This window comes from Perna viridis, chromosome 11, assembly GCF_037379345.1.
Source record: "Perna viridis isolate PV_CMFRI_1.1 ecotype Kerala chromosome 11, ASM3737934v1, whole genome shotgun sequence".
NCBI lineage: Eukaryota > Metazoa > Mollusca > Bivalvia > Mytilida > Mytilidae > Perna > Perna viridis.
The window spans coordinates 35,127,687-35,140,406 of NC_142455.1; the positions used below are offsets into that span (position 1 = coordinate 35,127,687).

A 12,720-nucleotide genomic window follows, 5' to 3' on the forward strand; every position below is an offset into this window, starting at 1 on the left:
TAACGTGCGGGGAACGTGGCATCTTTCCCAACAAGGTGCACCACTATTGTTTGTGATCAGGTTTTCCGTATTATAGCCTGAAAACCCCAGCATGTAACACGCCAGGTGTACCCCATCCCACCACCCCGGCTAAGCTTCTGAGCACTTTTTAGTCGCCTTTTACGACAAGCTTAGCGCTACTGTAGGCCTAATCTGTGCATGTAACTGAACGTTTTGAATCAATTCATTTTAACAAACTTGATGATTATGACTTTCCATTTGTTAATTTAATTTTTACATGACAATAAATAAATGCAGTATAAATCTTATATTGATCTTTTGTTGTCCTGCATGTGATATTTTGGAACTAAATATCTGCATAGAAGGAGGATTCTGTCAAATAAAGATTCTAAAATCATGGGCATACATTAAGCCTTGGCCTTTGTTTTCTAAAGCCTAAAGTGTTTTTTTCTGTCTGATACCTCGGCTAATTGTACTAGCATTTTGATGTGAATTACATTTTTTTTAATGAATTTCCGGGATTAATTAATTGTTTTAGTTGGAGGGAGTAATCAAAGGAACCAACATTCTAGCGGAAATCAAAAGACTTTAATCCAGGGACAAAGACCAGATATGGACAACAGACAAACACAATAAAGAACATGAAATAACTAAAATAAAACATACAAAGTAACAAAAAGTAAATGAACAACTTGGACTCGTGCCTCGGTAAGGTAAACATCTTCTGTATTTCTAGAAACACCTGCCGAGTTGCTCATTCATGTCCGAAGTAGCCGAAAGAGGAAAAGAAAAATATGACACGTTGAAAAAATCTGTTTTCATGGTGCAGATGGATATACCGTAACGATCCACGAGTTAATGATGACGACCATAAAACTTCATACGCAGGTGCTGAAGGGATTTTGCCACAGATGAAAAGAAAGTAGCTGGGTCTAAATGGAAAGTCAACGCGTTTGTCAATATAGTTTTCCTTTACCATTGATCTCTAAGTGATGGTCAAGTTACATCAAATCCCCGAAACAAGGATTGTTTAAAGATAACACGTCATAAATAGCGAAAACTGGGATTAAAGGATCTAGCCGCACGATATTTTGTCTTTCGGGTCAGATCAGCTAAAAAGTCAAAAGAGGTATTTATGAACTTTGTTAACTCAAATTCTATTATTGATGCTCACGTAACACTTAAATAACAACATGGAATCACCATTATGATGCCAGCCGTCTTCTTTGAAATATATTGCAAGCAGTTTTTTTTTCTGAGAAGTTTCGAAAAAAAATTTCCTTGAAGATAATCAGGTACTATATAATAATGTTGATACAAAGTGCAAGCTAAAGCAGTGGACATTTACCTCACTTTAAAAGCTATTTAGTTCCATCTCTAAAGATACTGTGGTGTCTGCAGTTCTAAAAAGACACATAGTTTAATATTGAAAAAACTCACACAGGATCATCTATCTAGATCTTTATCTCGATTTTCTTTCATACGCAAAAAGACAGGGAACCGGAAATTCAAGAATGTTTACCTTATTTAAGACCGGGATCAATTTTACCTTGTCCCAAATAACTCTACAAAAAGCAAAATTATGTCGGAAGAAGGAACACCGTATCTAAACCGAAAACAAGGGAAAATCGTTGAAATAAAACACAGGATCTAGTACACCGATAGGACAATCCAACACTTACAAACCGTAAATCACAAAATAACCAGAGAAGTATACACGGAAAAAGGAATAACACACACCTAACTTAAAAAACCGGAGTGCATTCAAATGCTCTGGAAATGTGAGTTACACAATTGTTATCTCTTTCAAGACACCCGCAGATTGTTGAGTCAAAGTTCTGGTCAATTATCTGTGAAGAAATAAATCCTAGTTCATTCAAATCGTCACACTATTTCAGAATTTGTTATTTGTTTTTGTTTTTTTTAATTTTTGTTTTTGTTTTTATACAAAGACTTCCCATAGGGCACCTATTGTGCACCCGTATTCGCCTTTTCCTATATTTTACCCAAATATTACGTTTACAGAAGTGCCACAGTTTGGCAAAATTTTTTTTTAATTTAGTCTCTCCTGTATAAATGTGGTCCTAACACTGTTGCCATTTCTTTTCTTCTATCCCAACAAATATTGAAATTAAAGACGACACTGACAACTTGAAGTCTGCTTCTTACATTGATCTTCATTGAGAAAATGACAAAAGAAAATGATTTTATGGAAAATGCGACGACTGATTTACCAATGGGCAACTGTATTTTCCTTTTCAATCTACTCCTCATCAAATATGAAAGGAAGAAACAAATACACCAGCGTATCGCCTAAATACAAAATAGTACCTACTATCTGAGACCACCAAAAGGTCTTCACCAAGCCATCTTTAAATAAGCTACATTGTATAACTGATCACGAATAAAAACGCTAAAAAAGTCCTTGAAATTTTTTTTCAAAATAAAAATAAAGATAACGTCACAAAGACAAATTAAAGAACAAAATTTCCTCACTATGATCAATGTCTGCATCGGGGTTAAACAAGTTTTCTAAGGTCGTTACTAACCCTTTTGATGCAAGTGAAAAAAATAACTCTTATAGTTCAGAACATATTTAGAAATAACAATGCCAGTGCATTTGATTTAGAGCTGTAACGTCAAGTATTGAACTCGCTAAATTTAATTTAGAGCAATACACAAAAAATGACTTAGTATACATAAGAATGCGAAACTAAGGTTCAGAGAATAGACAATAGTTTTTAAAATCGTGTCCTGTCCTTTACAAATGAATTAAGGGCAGTTGTTGGTTATGCAGCCTACAAGAAAAAAATACTCTGACAAGGAAAGCTGTTTCCAATTAACTTATAATAAAAATAACTAAAAAATACCAAACACTAATCAATAATCAAGTCAAGATCAAATTAAATCTGACTAGAGTACCCCATCAGAGTAAATAAAACACTAATCCCTTCCATAATCAAGTCAAGGGCAAATTAAATCTGACTAAAATACACCAGGAGGAGATAAAACACTAATCCGATCCATAATAAAGTAACGTGTAAATTAAATCTGACTAAAATACCCCATCTGAGTAGATAAAATATTACTCCGATCCATAATCATATCAAGTGCAAATAACGTTTTTCTGAAATATCCCATCGGAGTAGATAAAACACTACTCCGATCCATAATCAAGTCAAGTGCAAATTAAATCTGGCTAAAATACCCCACCGGAGTAGATAAAACACTTATCCCATCCATTATCAAGTTAAGGGCAAATTAAATCTGATTAAAAAACACCACCGGAGTAGATAAAACACTAATCCCATCCATAATCAAACCAAGTGCAAATTAAATCCGACTAAAATACCCCATCGGAGTAGATAAAACACTTATTCGATCCATAATAAAGACGAGGGCAAATTAAATCTGACTAAAATACCCCACCGCCGTAGATAAAACACTCATCACATCCATAATGAAGTCTCGAGCAAATTAAATCTCATTAAAATACTCCACAGGAGTAGATAAAACATTAATGCCATCCATAATCAAACCAAGTGCAAATTAAATCTGACTAAAACACCCCCGGAGTAGATACAAAAAAATAATCCTATCCATAATAAAGTCACATGTAAATTAAATCTGACTGAAATACCCCATCGTAGTAGATAAAACACTAATCCAATCCATAATCAAATCAAGGGCGAATTAAATCTGACTAAAATACTTCTCCGGAGTAGATAAAACATTAATACCATCAATAATCAAGTCAAGTGCAAATTGAATCTGACTAAAATACCCCATCGGAGTAGATAAAACACTAATCGCTTTCATAATCAAGTCCAGGGCAAATTAAGTCTGACTAAAATACTCCTTCGATGTAGATTAAACGCTAATCCCGTCCATAATCAAGTCACATGCAATTTAAATTTGACCAAAATACCCTGACGGTGTAGATAAAATATCCTTATGCAATAACACTGACATTCAAAATCATTAGTTCATGACACAATTATAGTACATTTTTACATTTCTCTCTGTTTGTAACATTGATGCGGTGTGCATCATGGCGTTAATTAAACAAAAACAAAACAAAACAATATTTTATTGCTTAATTTACGTCTCTGTCTTCTTACAAACTCTACAGCATTGACCTTTTTCTTCTTGATATGACTCTCCCTCAGGACAACGAATGCCAAAATATTCTGCACAATCAATATGATAACATCCTGCTTCTCCTCCATCGTCAGGACAGTGGCAAAATTTACAACCCATTGCTTTATTCTCACCTGGCTGCAACATCACCAATTCTCCGTTCATCCATATTTTACACCCCAGCATAGGTGGTGTTGTGACAGGTGGTGATTCAGCATTAGCAATCACCATTACACCAACAAACATGGTTAGGCCAAGGACGTTCATTTTCTAGGGAGACTGAAACAATATATTTAATATCTGAATGATCTGAACCTCTAAAGAAGGTAATTCAAAATAACCGAACTGATAAACTCTACGCAATAGTCACAAGATATAGTTAAATTGAAAGTCCGTTGTAGAAATGGCAATATCAGGGTTAAAAAAAAGGAACGTTAAAAACCATTGCAACAGTCCTGACTTTTTTTATTGCAAGTTGGGTTAAACCAGATTTTATTGTGCGCTTTATGTCCCGTTATAATTATCGTTAATAATTTCTAATATATATCAACACAAACGTGCAGCATACAATTTCTGCTGGTCTTCTTGGTAAGATCAGTAGTCAAAACGGTACAGAAGATACGGACAAGAAAAAAGTGAAAATAAAAGATATGATTGAAATTGAGTAAATCAATTACACCTACAAAATAAAGCTTTGGTTTGTAGGAAAGGCGCGTCAAATTAAGGAATGAAAAGAAAAAAAAATATACAAATACGTACTGAAGAACGTGCTTGTTGATATTATAAAAATGTATCATCTACAATCTTTTTCAGAAACATAATATTTCTGGATATAAAACTAGCAACATATGTAGCAGACGTCATCTCCATAAAAGTAATACATTATAAACCTAAAATGGATAAAACCTTTTCTATTGCATTGTTTTTTAAACGATAAGTAGATCTATTTTTAACGTTTGGGTAAGACATGCTTAATACGTTTTTTTTCAACATTTTTTCTACTTTTTTTAGTGATGGATATACTTCAAAAATGTGACTTTAAAATAGGTCAAAATTCTTCAATTCATTACCATAGGCCTTAATTTTATATAAGTACTTTTTGAGATAATCCTATCTTACTAATAATAAAAAAAAACATCTCGTCTGTACATTTCGTTTAGACAAATAAAATAAACACCTATCAGACATTGTCTTATATTTTTTAAAAAATGTTATGTGTCCCCGAATATTATTCAGGCACCTAAAATTACCTATTTTGGTAACATTTTCCTGCAAATGATATCATTTCGCGTCTTGAAATAGGCTTATCAAAATAAAATTCCAAAACCATTTGGGAAAAAATCTCACTCAAAACAGTTTATGGAACTTCTTAAACTCAGATTAAATTTCCCCCCTTTTTTCGGACTTTTGTAAGAGGATTCATGTTCAAGGTATACCAATTTTTCTACTGATTTTGCGATGAAAAGAACATTGCAAAAAATATAGCCTCAGCGAATTTGGTTTTTTTCACACCATATAACGCTTATTGCTATCAAACCTGCAAAAAATGAAACCTGCGAAAATATTCAATTGACAGAATCAAAGAAAATTAACAACCACAAAAACTAAAACACTTCATGAATTTACTTGTGTACTACACTAAATATCAACCCATCATTGAGCACAATACTTTATGTACTTACCTGTTATAACCACAAGTCGACTTCCAATGAATTCTGATCTTACCATTTGCTCTTATAATCTTATATTGATTAAACAATGCAACAGATGCAACTTTATTTTATTTGATACCATGCCGATCTCAATTCGGAAACGTAATATGATATAATTTACAGTTTAATTTACACTTATATTTCCTCAGCATGCTACCTACGTGAAACCACGTCTTAAATGTACATGACCTATCTGCACTTATTTGTTGTTGCAAATGAAGGCACAAAGGACAAAGACTAGGCTTTTCCACTATTTTCTATCTTAATTTCCTTTTCAAGTTTGCTCAAGCCATGTCAGTCTTTTCCATTTCTGTTTCAACAGTGCATCTCCATGTGGTTTTTTGGGCGACCATCCTTTTTTCTCAATTATGCTTTATCCTATATGTGTCTATTGTACTGAAGATATGAATGACACCTTTACAGTTATCACAGATGGTTAAATCTTCTTTCGTTGGAAGTGTTTTATTGTTGTCATCGAACCAATAGTAACATTATCTTTTTCATTAGGATATAATTTATTAAGTAAAGATAAGTATGACACGTGGAATGAATTTAATGTTTCCTATTTCAAGATTATTCATCGTTCTTTAGTATCATGATTGTTTTTATAATCTCCAATGTTGATTATTTCCCTGTTTATATTTAAATATGTGTTTTGTCTGTCCAGAACTAAAAAAAATGTGCAATATCAAATATAACCAAAATAAACCAATTCGGGACAGCTTACCATGTTACACTTTTTTTAAACCGCCTCTCGTTTCATGAAGTGTAAACTGTTCAAAAGTTGCCTAGTAAAATTTTGAAACATTCCTTGAATTGACAACACAGACAAAGATTAATGTAGGTGGATATGTGGAATATTTACCGTTGCGGGAGAAATATACATTGTAGTCAATAAGTAAAGGACAATGACAAATGAGATAGATGCTCACACGTTACACTGGGGATATTATGTAATTGGTTGTGAATTTGTCAAAGAATATAAAGATTGATTTCTGATATATAAGTTTATCTGTTGTTTACTGTAATGATATAATTAATCAACAGTCAATGCATTAATTCAAAGACGACATGTTTATCAACGAAAGGCATGTTCTAGAAATATTACATTGACTAGCAAAAGATCACATCAGAGTTATAGATAAAGACACGTCTTGTACGAATGTTGCTTTTTACTCTAAAAAGTTTGTTAAGGAGTAATCAAGGGAACCAAGGTTATAGTGGTAATCAAAAGAACGTAATCCAGGGACAACGACCAGACATTGAAAACAGACATACACAACAAAGAACATAAAGTAACTAAATCATACATACAAAGTAAACAAAGCAAATGGACAACTCGGACTCCACTAAAAACAAGTCAAGTCCGGGGTAGACAAACGCGGAAAGGAACACTATGACCCGTTGAATGTTAAATGTGGAAATTAGGTATGTTTATAGAAAATATGAAGGGATTTTTCAGCTAAAAAAAAGGCTACATGCATGTGTCTATACACATTTTCTGAGTTCGAATTGTAAATATTGATCTGTCCGGTTCTACTTCTTATCATTTCAATTTTGTTCTAGTGCTTTTTTGTTATCGGCGTAAATAAACTAATGAGGATTCAGGTCATTAAAGATTGTTCTTAATCTAAATATTTTAAAATTAAAATAATGATTTTCCTACTTTCATTTATTTTTGTACGACTGATATTGTTTTGTTTTGTTTTAAAATGTCCGGTTCACCTTGCGGGTGTTGGAAAATCAATTTTTGTATTCATTTGTATCCGTCCAGAATAACTGGATCTTCTATTTTTCTATTGTTGATTTCATAAAACCTCCATTCCATTCACAATGACGTCCATTACAAGCTTTGACACTGAACGTAGAGTTTTGATTTCTTTTTCGTAGCAGCAAAAGGGCTAACGTGTCGGTACTAAGTCAGGTTTCCAAAATTAAACGTTAGAAAATCATTGTAAATAGACCATTTGAACATTTCACATCATCACTACAGAAGTTTTATGGTCGTCATCATGAACTCGTGATTTGTTACAGTGTATTCATTGTCGCAATGCAAACTGATTTGTTCGTCATGTCATAGTTTTCCTTTCTCATTTTGTCAACTTCGGACTTGATGTTTTATGAGCAACTCGATGGGTGTTACTAGAAAAACAGAGACTGCTTACCCTACCGTGGTACCCGGTCCATGCTCTCAGTTTTTACTGGAGTCCGATTTGTTCATTTGCTTTTGTTACTCTGTTTGTATTATATTAGTAACTTAATGTTCTTTGTTGTGAATGTCTGTTGTCCATGTCTGGTCTTTGTCCCTGGATTGCATTCTTTTGACTTCCGTTAGAATCTTGGTTTCTTTGATTACTTTTTCACAGCGTTCTGTTTGAGTTGAATTTTTACGTAATATAGGGAACAAATAGCACTGTCGCCACAATGTTCAATTTGTCATAGTAACGCTTGTAAACAAACGTAGCCACTAATACGTCAGAAAATACCCCCGCCTCGATTTATTCCAAACTGTTTTTCGACATGCTCGTACAAGAAACAACGCACAAGTATACTTGTTTGAAATATAATAATTCACATTATTGTGAAAAAATTCACAAGTATACTTGTTTGAAATATAATAATACATTTCTTTTATATTGAAGATTCAGCAAAGATGTATGCCACCTCTCCTCTATTCGAGGTTAACGTCAATGGAAAATCGGTCCTATTCAGACATCGACCTTTAATATTCATGCAATGTTATGACATTCGTCCTTTCAACGGATTCTGTTATAAATATGCCTTTTATTCAATATTTGACAAGAAAAGAAATCTCTTTTTGAACAACAGGTAAGGCCCGGCAGGGAGATTTTTGATGAAATGAAATGTACTCGATTTCACAAATCATTGGGTATTGTACTGCATTGGCACATAATATACACAATGAAAGTAACATTTTGGCATTATTTTATGAGATATGTGATTGTGCGTTACTATTAATAGGTGTTGAAGTACTGAACATTGCAAGACACAAATTACAATATTAGCATATAACTGGAAGACTTACAATAATTACAACTTTATTTCTCATCGATTGCCTCTTTCACGCCTCAGAAAAAATCAACTCCAACATATATGTTGGTATCAAAAGAAAAATAAATTTCTTTTAAAATGAATAATTTCAAGCACTAAATACAACTACCAATTACATCGTGATTTTTTTTTGTCAGCACGCCACAGTTGTATTTGCTCTTAGATTAATTCTGTTATTTATTTCCAACTAGCCTTAGAATCATCTAACTCCCTTATTATTTAAGTATTTTTTAATTATCTTTTATGATTAAGTCTTGAGTCTTTAAGTAAGATTTTACATTTGGAGTGTTAGATGTAGTCCATATAGTTTTATGTCTTAATTATCTGTGTTTTCGGCGATTACTTACCTTTATAGTGAGCCCCAGTGGACAAAAATATTATTGAAAGCTGCTTCAGCTGTCCTTTTTGTAAAGTGTTGTTTCTGTTGAAATATTGAATTATTGAATTATTTCTACTAAAATGTACTTTTCCTCTATAATTTCATTTGATATCCACACGTTTTCCCTGAACTCACATAGCGTCAATTTCATTAAGAATATCAATATTAGGTAATTCAAAGAATAACGTTTCCAGATATAAATAACATTAAAACGAAATTGAAAATCACGCCTTATTATTTCATTGGCACCAGGTTATCCTATCAGGTCTAGTCTTTATCATGTGTTTAATGTTTTGTACGAATCGGCGTACAAACATCGTTTCTGTCACTTCCGTTGGACCTGCTACGACGCTGGTAAAGATGTAGGTCCACGGCATGAAACTGGTTAATTGGTGGCAAGGAAGACTTGTTTTTTTGACGGACTCAAGCCATGAAAAAATTATATATATAAAGAATATATTTCAAGGGTCCTTTTGTAATTTACGAACTTCCCAAACTTCTGAGATACATAGCAGTCACAAATTAAAGAACTTTCATTAACACACTCTTAATACCCCCACTCCCACAAAGCGGTAAATAGGAAAGGAGACAGCTCTCCTTAAAATGTGGTGGGCTTGACCAATACCTGTGAATATCAATCACATACAAATTTGTATTGTCACAAACCATTCACTTGAATATGAGCATAATTTCAGAACAAATGAAATAAAAAGCTTTTCCGAGAACAGCATGGTACGACCGCAGCAAGTCAAATTGTGTTCACTTGGGGCATATGTGGACAAAATACTTGCTTATAACACACAAAATATAGGGACTTACATTTCATTATGGACACAAAAACTCATTTAGACGCAATATTTCACAATATTTTGAAATTCAATTTAAGTATAAATGCCAGCCTTAGGGTTTATTTATGGACAATTTAGTACCTCATTATCTCAAACACTAAATATGATAGGGTTGATTTGGTAAGCATATTTTTAAAAGCTCTTGTATTTAGGCTGTAATTTGTATATGAAATTCAATAAAAATATATTGCAAAATCGCACTAAAAATTGAAAAAGTACATTTTTGCGAGGTCCCGTTGGCCCCTTAATAACTCAAACCTCGTATGAGGTATCTAAATTTTGATTTATTTTTATGGAAAATTTAATTTTCAATTACAAAAAATCAAAATTGCACGAATAAAGACGATTTTTAAATTTTTAAGGGCGTGGCTTAAACTCTCAAATACAATTTTGAAAAGATTCATTCACTAGCAGTCAAGGTATTGCCTTGATATCAGGAAAATGTATATTTTAATTCCAACCTTTTTTCTATGGTTTGAAACATTGTTAAAAAAAATTCTAAATATTCACTAACTAATAACCAAGTTATCGCATGAAAACCAACTGTCTACGTACAGCGCCTTACCAATATTGTCCGGAGAAGGAAATCGGTCAAAAAATGGAGGCGCTATCAACAGAACAACATGTTAGTATGGACATATTAGAGCAACAGGTTGGTCAAAAATATAACCTGAAGTGTTGGGATATAATCAGTGAAAAAAATGCATTTGTTTCTCAAGCTATTAATACTCAGTAATGATAATAGAGAAAAACTATTCAAATATTTATTCAGGAATGGCTGAAATTTGACAATTAAATACTTTGGTCTGTGTCATTATTTCAATTCTTTAAAAGTCAGTTAATTTTTAAAAATGGCTTTATTGTTACTAGCCTAACGTATCTTTAACAAAAATCTCGTCATAGGACTTGCTGTATAATATATACATCAATATCCACATTGTAATACTTACTAAAATGTACATGTAACCAAGGCCAATAAAAAAGTTATTTTATAAGTTAGTGTTCAAAAGTGGAGAAGTTTTTATGTGCTTTTTAAATGTAATATTGCTAATGAACAAACCTTACTGACTGAAAAAATAAATGAACATTTTTGGAACAAACGTCTGCAATAGTTTAAGTGTTATATTTTACCCCCATACCCACACATTGCTTAAGTATATATCGTGATAGTGATAGTGGTGTTCATCCTTCCGTCTACCCTTCCTTACTTCTGTTTTCCAGAAATGTATTTGTTACATTTCCTACACTACTGGCATAATTCAATAGTATTTGACGAAACATTCACAGAATTTCCATTGCGCACCTCCTATTTTGAAGATCAAAAGGTGCATGGTATGAAATGGGTGTATCGAGTTGGCAAAGATTGTTGAAAATGTTTCTTGTTTTTAAATGTAGACTAGTAAATAGTTCACAAGAAGAGAATCTTGAAACAGTCTTAGTGAAATAATACTAATAAAAAAATGAATGATATAACATTGATCCTTACACGTAAAGAAAATGTGAAGATGATCAACACCAAACGAATTATACAAAACATACTTCTCTAATTATTTAAAGAGATTAAATTGTTAATTGTACTTAAATGCATGGTCAGAATGGACCAGACAATTTTTCAAAAAGTGGCAGAAAAATATTGCTATTTCAGGTTTATATGATTACTGCACATGAAGAACATGGTAAGATCAATAAGATAAAGTTAAAAATATATGTGTCTTTGTCGTCTGTACACCTTTCCCGGTAAAAACATTGGATAATCAAACACCTAAAACCGAATCCCATATTTTTTGTCAAATGACCTAACTGCAACCTGACAACTTTTCCAAACATGGGATATATCATGTCAGATAAGTCAGGCGGTCGATAAGCTTTAGTTCTAGGAAAATATTCATGACAATTTTATCTTGATAAAGATACTGAACCAATCATGGACCTGTCACGAGTAAACCCAAAAAGAATCGAAGGATTTTGAAATAATCTGCCATTTTTGTAATTTGTTAAGTTTGCCAGGTCATTCCTCATTTTTATTGTTACTGAATTCACGCATTTCAAATTTACAGTAGTATTCTTGAAATTTGCAAATGGTCTCTTATCTTAGTTTTTCTTTTGTAAGACAAGAATATCATGCACATGTGTAATATCTGTTCTATAGACTTTATCTAGTAACTAAATGACAGAAGGAACATCTTGCGTAATAAAGATTTACATGAATGAAACCAAAAGGATCCATTTACCATTTCTATCGTCTTTGGGAAAAAAATGGCTAAGTATTACCAGAAATGTAAGCCAAGTATGGTAAAATATCGTTTGTATCAAAACATATTTATTTGTTTAAGAGTAATCAAGGGAACCAAGATTCTAGAAGAAATAAAAAAAAATGGTCATCATTCTTGGAATTTTGGAGATTTTCTCTGGTTTCATCCATTTCATAGTATTGATTTTTTTGCCCAGTGACCGCCTATTTTCTTTTCATAATTTCGTAACACTTTGAAATATTTTTTAGAAAGTTTGTATGAAATCTTTACTATGTCTTCAGTGCTTTCAATGGATAAAATCTAAATACAAAACCTAT

The 12,720-nt window shown here is 32.6% G+C and overlaps 1 long non-coding RNA gene across 1 annotated transcript; it reads right to left on the reverse strand.

The window, feature by feature from the left end:
- Positions 1 to 4,072: 4,072 nt before the first annotated feature.
- LOC148603878 (uncharacterized) lies at positions 4,073 to 6,576 on the reverse strand. The gene is made up of 2 exons (XR_015916792.1): positions 5,823 to 6,576; positions 4,073 to 4,419 (listed from the first exon to the last, which is right to left on the reverse strand). It is a non-coding gene; the product is annotated as an uncharacterized LOC148603878 (long non-coding RNA).
- Between the last annotated feature and the right edge of the window lie 6,144 nt (positions 6,577 to 12,720).